The sequence below is a fragment of the Arachis hypogaea genome, chromosome 19 (genome assembly GCF_003086295.3).
Source record: "Arachis hypogaea cultivar Tifrunner chromosome 19, arahy.Tifrunner.gnm2.J5K5, whole genome shotgun sequence".
Classification (NCBI taxonomy): Eukaryota; Viridiplantae; Streptophyta; class Magnoliopsida; order Fabales; family Fabaceae; genus Arachis; species Arachis hypogaea.
In genome coordinates this window covers 134631428-134640459 of record NC_092054.1, presented here as the reverse complement: position 1 = coordinate 134640459, position 9032 = coordinate 134631428, and the positions used below count along the sequence as shown (strand labels likewise).

Below are 9032 nucleotides of genomic sequence, written 5' to 3'. Positions count from 1 at the left end.
AAATAGAAAAATATAAAAGGGAGTAAACTAGAAACTTTAACAGAATCAAAACAACCCACACCTTGTATATATAGCATTACATGTTAGTTGACAACATTTCATCAAGGAGGAACATTAAAACTTTAAAAGCTACCCTAAATAATTTTTTTTCAAGAGAATAATGGGAATTTTTAACTAAACCTGCATACAATATATGAATGATATATGATGCTTGAGTTAGAGAACACACAGCCTGTGAGTCTTGAGCTTAAATTATATGGTTGCATTCAAACCATAATTTCATTTCTGTGTGTTACATTTCTTTTTATTCTGATGTTCTTTCCTTTGCTTTAATTTATATGTCCAATTATAGAATATAGAATAGATACATACCAAGAGAGTGATTGAGGCCATCATTTGATCTTAAGCTCACTCACCCCAAATTAGCCTACCTTTTACATCACCCTTGTTAGCCCCCTTGAGCCTTTTAAAACCCCTTTATTCTATTTAGCCAAATTACTAGCCTTAAGCAGAAAAACAAAAGAAAATCTCAAGTGAATCCTTGGTTAGCTTAAGATAGAAAATCATGAATAGAGTTAAATGTGGGAAACCTTTTGGGAACATGGATGATAGAAACAAAAGGTAGAGAAGTAAAAGGGAATAAAATAAAATTTGGGAAGCATACTCATGAGAAAATCTAAGTGATTCAATTATCATGTGCATTAAAAAAAAATTATTTTTCAGCATCTAAATAAAAGGGGGATACAAAAAGAAATTCCCCGATGAAAACAATGCACATGGAATAAAAATAAAAAGTGAAACATGAGCATGCAACAATAAGTGGGAAATATGGAAAAATAGGTAAAGGGATTTTATTTTACTAAATATGTATGTTAGGTGAGATCTTAGTCTAATTAGGGATTCGCTTATTAGCTCACTTAAACCTATACATAAATCCTTACCTTTACCTTGGCCCCATTACAACCTTAATTAAGACCTCATGACTTTTTGGTATGACTATATTCTATAATTATTGATTGGTTAGATGAAAAACAAAGTTATAGAAAGTGAGAATAAAAAGAAAAATAGAGTGAATAAACCCAATAAACACTGAGTGACTAGAGAGTAAACACAAAATCCAGTGAGGGTTCAACAACTCATCAACATATATCTGTGCTTAAAATTTACTAATTGTTTTGCAAGTTTGTACAATATTTTCTTTCCCATCTCATTTGCTAAAATGCTTTATTATTTAAGGGTTAGCTATATATATATATACATAACTCCTTGAGAATGTGAATTAACTTAGCTACATGTAAGCTTTATATATGAGTAGATGAATTAGAATTGCATGACCCATTAGGTAGATGCATTTAGCATAGGTTGCATTTCATAACATTCCATCACTTTAACCTTAATTATTTACCTTGGATTTAGCATGAGGACATGCTAGTGTTTAAGTGTGAGGAGGTTGATAAACCCATATTTCATGAGTTCTTTTGTGCTTAATTAGAGTGATTTATTCAACTCTTCACCTACTTATTCACATTAATTGCATGGTTTTACTTTCCCTTCCTTATTATGTCATATAATGAAAAATATATTTTCTAAGCTTTAAAATTAATTATTTTAATTACCTTCATTTCCATTCGATGCCGTGATTAGTGTGTTGAGTAGTTTCAGATTTTCTAAGGCAGAATGACTTAAAGGATGAAAAAGGAAACATACTAGAATGGAAGGAGAGAGCAAAACGGAGCTTTAAGGAAACTGGTATCCACGCGATCGCATGGATGACGTGATCGCGTGCCAAGCACAAATCAGCAGCGACGCGGCCGCATGACTGACGCGACCGCGCGCTGGTGCACGAAATTGTGATGTCCAGGCTCGAACAATCCCTGGTAATGGCTCCAAAGCTTGGTGCTTTGACCTTAATTCATAATTGTCACAACTTCGATACAACTAACCAGCAAGTGCACTGGGTCGTCCAAGTAATACCTTACGTGAGTAAGGGTCGAATCCCACGGAGATTGTTGGTATGAAGCAAGCTATGGTCACCTTGTAAATCTCAGTCAGGCGGATATAAAGTGATAATGGTGTTTTCGAATATTATATAATAAAATAGGGATAGAGGTACTTATGTAAATCATTGGTAGGAATTTCAGATAAGCGAATGGAGATGCTTTTCGTTCCTCTGAACCTCTGCTTTCCTGCCATCTTCATCCAATCAGTCTTACTCCTTTCCATGGCTGGCTTTATGCAAGGGCATCACCGTTGTCAGTGGCTACATCCCCTCCTCTCAGTGAATAATATGCTCACGCACCCTGTCACGGCACGGCTATTCATCTGTCGGTTCTCGATCATGCTGGAATAGGATTCACCCTCCTTTTGCGTCTGTCACTAACGCCCAACAATCGCGAGTTTGAAGCTCGTCACAGTCATTCAATCATTGAATCCTACTCAGAATACCACAGACAAGGTTTAGACCTTCCGGATTCTCTTGAATGCTGCCATCATTCTAGCTTACGCCACGAAGATTCTGGTTAGGAGATCTAAGAGATATTCATTCTAGCTTTAATTCATGTAGAACAGAAGTGTTTGTCAGGCACGCGTTCATAGGGCAGAAGGATGATGAGCGTCACACATAATCATCACCTTCATCACGTTCTTGGGTGCGAATGGATATCTTAGAAGCGAAATAAGAAGAATTGAATAGAAAACAGTAGTACTTTGCATTAATCTTTGAGGAACAGCAGAGCTCCACACATTAATCTATGGAGTGTAGAAACTCTACCGTATGAAAATACATAAGTGAAGGTCCAGGCATGGCCGAGATGGCCAGCCCCCAAAACGTGATCAAAGGATCATAAGGTAATCCAAAGATGTCAAATACAATAGTAAGAGGTCCTATTTATAATAAACTAGTCACTAGGGTTTACATGAGTAAGTAATTGATGCATAAATCCACTTCCTGGGCCCACTTGGTGTGTGTTTGGGCTGAGCCTGAGTGTTGCACGTGCAGAGGCCATTTGTGGAGTTGAACGCCAGTTTCTGTGCCAGTTTGGGCGTTCAACTCTGGTTTTGGATCCTTTTCTGGCGCTGGATGCCAGATTTGGGCAGAAGGCTGGCGTTGAACGCCAGTTTACGTCGTCAATTCTTGGCCAAAGTATGGACTATTATATATTGCTGGAAAGCCCTGGATGTCTACTTTCCAACGCAATTGGAAGCGCGCATTTCGAGTTCTGTAGCTCCAGAAAATCCACTTTGAGTGCAGGGAGGTCAGAATCCAACAGCATCAGCAGTCCTTTTTCAACCTCTGAATCTGATTTCTGCTCAAGTCCCTCAATTTCAGCCAGAAAATACCTGAAATCACAGAAAAACACACAAACTCATAGTAAAGTCCAGAAATGCGAATTTAACATAAAAACTAAGGAAAACATCCCTAAAAGTAACTAGATCCTACTAAAAACATACTAAAAACAATGCCAAAAAGCGTATAAATTATCCGCTCATCACAACACCAAACTTAAATTGTTGCTTGTCCCCAAGCAACTGAAAATCAAATAGGATAAAAAGAAGAGAATATACTATAAATTCCAAACTATCAATGAAACATAGCTTCAATCAAATGAGCGGGACTTATAGCTTTTTGCCTCTTGAATAGTTTTGGCATCTCACTTTATCCATTGAGGTTCAGAATGATTGGCATCTATAGGAACTCAGAGTTCAGATAGTGTTATTGACTCTCCTAGTTCAGTATGATGATTCTTGAACACAGCTTCTTTATGAGTCTTGGTCGTGGCCCTAAGCACTTTGTTTTCCATTATTACCACCGGATACATAAATGCCGCAGACACACAATTGGGTGAACCTTTTCAGATTGTGACTCAGGTTTTCTAAAGTCCCCAATTGGAGGTGTCCAGGGTTCTTAAGCACACTCTTCTTTTGCTTTGGACCTTGACTTTAACCGCTCAGTCTCAAGTTTTCACTTGACACCTACACGCCACAAGCACATGGTTAGGGACAGCTTGGTTTAGCCGCTTAGACCAGGATTTTATTCCTTTAGGCCCTCCTATCCACTGATGCTCAAAGCCTTGGGATCCTTTTTATTTGCCCTTGCCTTTTGGTTTTAAGGGTTATTGGCTTTTTCTGCTTGCTTTTTCTTTTTCTTTCTATTTTTTTCTATTATTATTATTATTTTTTCGCCCCTTTTTTTTTTCTGCAAGCTTTGTTCTTTGCTGCTTTTTCTTGCTTCAAGAATCATTTTTATGATTTTTCAGATTATCGAATAACATGTCTCCTAGTCATCATTCTTTCAAGAGCCAACATATTTAACATTCTTAAACAACAACTTCAAAAGACATATGCACTGTTCAAGCATTCATTCAGAAAACAAGAAGCATTGTCACCACATCAATATAATTAAACTAAGTTCAAGGATAAATTCGAAACTCATGTACTTCTTGTTCTTTTGAATTAAAACATTTTTCATTTAAGAGAGGTGATGGATTCATAGGACATTTATAACTTTAAGACAAAGTTACTAACTACTAATGATCATGTAATGAAGACACAAACACAGATAGGCACATAATATAGAAACGAAAAACAGAGAAAGCAAGAACAAGGAATGAATCCACCTTAGTGATGGTGGCGTTTCCTTCTTGAGGAACCAATGATGTCCTTGAGCTCTTCTATGTCTCTTCCTTGTCTTTGTTGCTCCTCCCTCATTGCCTTTTGATCTTCTCTTATTTCATGCAGCATGATGGAGTGCTCTTGATGTTCCACCCTTAGTTGTCCCATATTGGAACTCAATTCTTCTAGGGAGGTGTTGATGTGCTCCCAATAGTTTTGGGGAGGAAAGTGCATTTGAGGCATTTCCGGAATCTCATGGTGATGAGCTTCATACGCCTCTTGAGCTCCATGAGTGGGCTCTCTTGCTTGCTCCATCTTTTTCTTAGTGATGGGCTTGTCCTCTTTAATGAGGATATCTCCCTCTATGTCAATCCCAGCTGAATTGCATAGGTGGCAGATGAGGTGAGGGAAGGCTAACCTTGCCATGGTGGAGGACTTGTCAGCCACCTTGTAGAGTTCTTGAGGTATAATCTCATGAACTTCCACCTCTTCTCCAGTCATGATGCTATGGATCATGATGGCCCGGTCTTATAGTAACTTCAGACCGGTTGCTAGTGGGAATGATTGAGCATTGAATAAACTCCAACCATCCTCTAGCTATAGGCTTGAGGTCCAATCTTCTTAGTTGAACCGGCTTGCCTTTGGAGTCAATCTTCCATTGAGCTCCTTCTACACATATGTCCATAAGGACTTGGTCCAACCTTTGATCAAAGTTGACTCTCCTTGTGTAGGGGCGTGCGTTCTCTTCCATGTATGGCAAGTTGAACGCCAACCTCACATTCTCCGGACTAAAATCCAAGTATTTCCCCCGAACCATTGTAACATAGTTCTTTGGATCCGGGTTCTTACTTTGATCATGGTTCTTGGTGATCCATGCATTGGCATAGAACTCTTGAACCATTAAGATGCCGACTTGTTGGATGGGGTTTGTTAGAACTTCCCAACCTCTTCTTTGAATTTCATGTCGGATCTCCGGATACTCATTTCTTTTGAGTTTAAAAGGGATCTCAGGGATCACCTTCTTCTTGGCCACAACATCATAGAAGTGGTCTTGATGGGCTTTAGAGATGAACCTTTCCATCTCCCATGACTCGGATGTGGAAGCTCTTGTCTTCCCTTTCCCTCTTCTAGAGGATTCTCCGGTCTTATGTGCCATCAATGGTAATGGAAAAACAAAAAAGCTATGCTTTTACCACACCAAACTTAGAATATTGCTCGCCCTCGAGCAATAAACAAAAGAATAGAAGAAGAAGAAGAAGAAATATGGAGAGGGAGAGGGAGATGTTGTGTGAATTTGGTGAAGAATGGAGGTCTTTATATAGGGAAGGGAGGGGGGTTATTGGTTCGGCCATATGGGTGGGTTTGGGTGGGAAATTGGTTTTGAATTTTGAAGGTAGGTGGAGTTTATGAGGTAGGTTTATGGGGAAGAGTGGATGGATGTGAGTGGTGAAGGGTTTAGTGGGGGAGAGAGATTGAGGTGATTGGTGAAGGGTTTTTGGGAAGAGTGTTTATGGGGTTGTGTGAAAGAGAGTGGTGAGAAGAGGTGAGTGGAGGTAGGTGGGGATCCTGTGGGGTCCACAGATCCTGAGATGATCCTGTGGGGTCCACAGATCCTGAGTGGATCCTGTGGGGTCCACAGATCCTGAGGTGTCAAGGCATTTACATCCCTGCACCAATTTAGGCATGCAAAATGCCCTTGCACACAACTCTGGGCGTTCAGCGCCAGGTTGGTGCCCATTTTGGGCGTTCAACACCCATTTGCTGCCATTTCTGGCGTTGAACGCCAGAACCATGCTTGTTCTGGGCGTTCAGCGCCAGAATGCTCCCATTCTGGGCGTTCAGCGCCAGAACTATGCTCTGTTCTGGCGTTTGAACGCCAGACAGATGCTCCTCCAGGGTGTGATTTTTCTTCTGCTGTTTTTGATTCCTGTTTTTGATTTTTTTGTTTATTTTGTGACTTTACATGATCATGAACCTAAGAAAACATGAAAAACACTAAAAATGAGAATTAGATAAACATTGGGTTGCCTCCCAACAAGCGCTTCTTTAATGTCAATAGCTTGACAGTGGGCTCTCATGGAGCCTCACAGATGTGCAGAGCTTTGTTGAGACTCTTCAACACCAAACTTAGAGTTTGGATATGGGAGTTCAACCCCAAACTTAGAGTTTGGTTGTGGCCTCCCAACACCAAACTTAGAGTTTGACTGTGGGGGCTCTGGTTGACTCTGCTTTGAGAGAAGCTTTTCAAGCTTCCTCTCCATGGTTGTAGAGGGAGATCCTTGAGTTTTGAATACAAGGGAGTTCTCATTCCATTGAAGGACTATTTCACCTCTGTCAACATCAATCACAGCTCTTGCTGTGGCCAGGAAAGGTCTTCCTAGGATGATGGATTCATCCTCTTCCTTTCCAGTATCCAGGACTATGAAATCAGCAGGGATGTAGAGGCCCTCAACCTTTACTAAAACGTCCTCTACTTGTCTATATGCCTGTTTTCTTGAGCTGTCTGCCATCTCTAATGAGATTTTAGCAGCTTGCACCCCATAGATTCCCAGTTTCTCTATTACAGAGAGGGGCATGAGGTTTATCCCTGAACCAAGGTCACACAGAGCCTTAAAGATCATGGTGCCTATGGTACAAGGGATTATGAACTTTCCAGGATCCTGTCTCTTCTGAGGCAATGTCAGTTGATCCAGATCACTTAGTTCATTGATGAACAAGGGAGGTTCAACTTCCCAAGTATCAATGCCAAACAATTTGGCATTCAGCTTCATGATTGCACCAAGAAACTTGGCAGTTTGCTCTTCAGTGACATCCTCATTCTCTTCAGAAGAGGAATACTCATCAGAGCTCATGAAGGGCATAAGGAGGTTCAATGGAATCTCTATGGTCTCTAGATGAGCCTCAGAGTCCTTTGGTTCCTCAGAGGGAAGCTCCTTATTGATCACTGGACGTCCCAGGAGGTCTTCCTCCTTGGGATTTACGTCCTCTCCTCTCCTCACAGGTTCGGCCATGGCGCTTATGTCAATGGCCTTGCACTCTCCTTTTGGGTTCTCTTCTGTATTGCTTGGGAGAGTACTAGGAGGGATTTCAGTGATCCTTTTACTCAGCTGGCCCACTTGTGCTTCCAAATTTCTAATGGAAGACCTTGTTTCATTCATGAAACTTACAGTGGCCTTAGATAGATCAGAGACTAGATTTGCTAAATTAGAAGCATTTTGTTCAGAGTTCTCTGTCTGTTGCTGAGTTGATGATGGAAAAGGCTTGCTATTGCTAAACCTGTTTCTTCCACCATTATTAAAGCCTTGTTGGGGCTTTTGATCCTTCCATGAGAAATTTGGATGATTTCTCCATGTTGAGTTATAGGTGTTTCCATAAGGTTCACCTAAGTAATTTACCTCTGCTATTGCAAGGTTCTCAGGATCATAAGCTACTTCTTCAGAAGATGCCTCTTGAGTACTGTTGGATGCAGCTTGCATTCCATGCAGACTCTGAGTGATCATATTGACTTGCTGAGTCAATATTTTATTCTGAGCCAATATGGCATTCAGAGTATCAACCTCAAGAACTCCCTTCTTCATAGGCGTCCCATTACTCACAGGATTCCTTTCAGAAGTGTACATGAACTGGTTATTAGCGACCATGTCAATGAGTTCTTGAGCTTCTGCAGGCGTTTTCTTTAGGTGAGTGGATCCACCTGCAGAAGTGTCCAGTGACATCTTTGATAGCTCAGATAAACCATCATAGAATATATCCAGGATGGTCCATTCTGAAAGCATGTCAGAAGGACACTTTTTGGTCAACTGTTTGTATCTTTCCCAAGCTTCATAGAGGGATTCACCTTCTTTCTGTCTGAAGGTTTGAACATCAGCTCTAAGCTTGCTCAGCTTTTGAGGAGGAAAGTACTTGGCTAAGAAAGCCATGACCAGCTTATCCCAAGAGTTCAGGCTGTCTTTGGGTTGAGAATCCAACCATAATCTAGCTCTGTCTCTTACAGCAAAAGGGAAAAGCATGAGCCTGTAGACTTCAGGATCTACTCCATTAGTCTTAACAGTATCACATATCTGCAAGAATTCAGTTAAGAACTGAAAAGGATCTTCAGATGGAAGTCCATGAAACTTGCAGTTCTGCTGCATCAGAGAAACTAATTGAGGTTTCAGCTCAAAGTTGTTTGCTCCAATGGCAGGAATGGAGATGCTTCTTCCATGTAAATTGGAATTAGGTGCAGTAAAGTCACCAAGCATCCTCTTTTCATTATTATTATTTTCGGCTGCCATCTCCTCTGCCTGTTCGAAAATTTCTGAAAGGTTATCTCTGGATTGTTGTATTTTAGCTTCTCTTAATTTTCTCTTCAGAGTCCTTTCAGGTTCTGGATTTGCTTCCACAAGAATGTTCTTATCCTTGCTCCTGCTCATATGACAAGG

The 9032-nt window shown here is 40.5% G+C and overlaps 1 non-coding gene across 1 annotated transcript; it reads left to right on the top strand.

Annotated features, from left to right (window-relative positions):
* The first annotated feature begins 8381 nt into the window (after positions 1-8381).
* LOC112780757 (small nucleolar RNA R71) lies at positions 8382-8489 on the top strand. Its single transcript, XR_003191573.1, has one exon. It is a non-coding gene; the product is annotated as a small nucleolar RNA R71 (small nucleolar RNA).
* Positions 8490-9032: the final 543 nt, after the last annotated feature.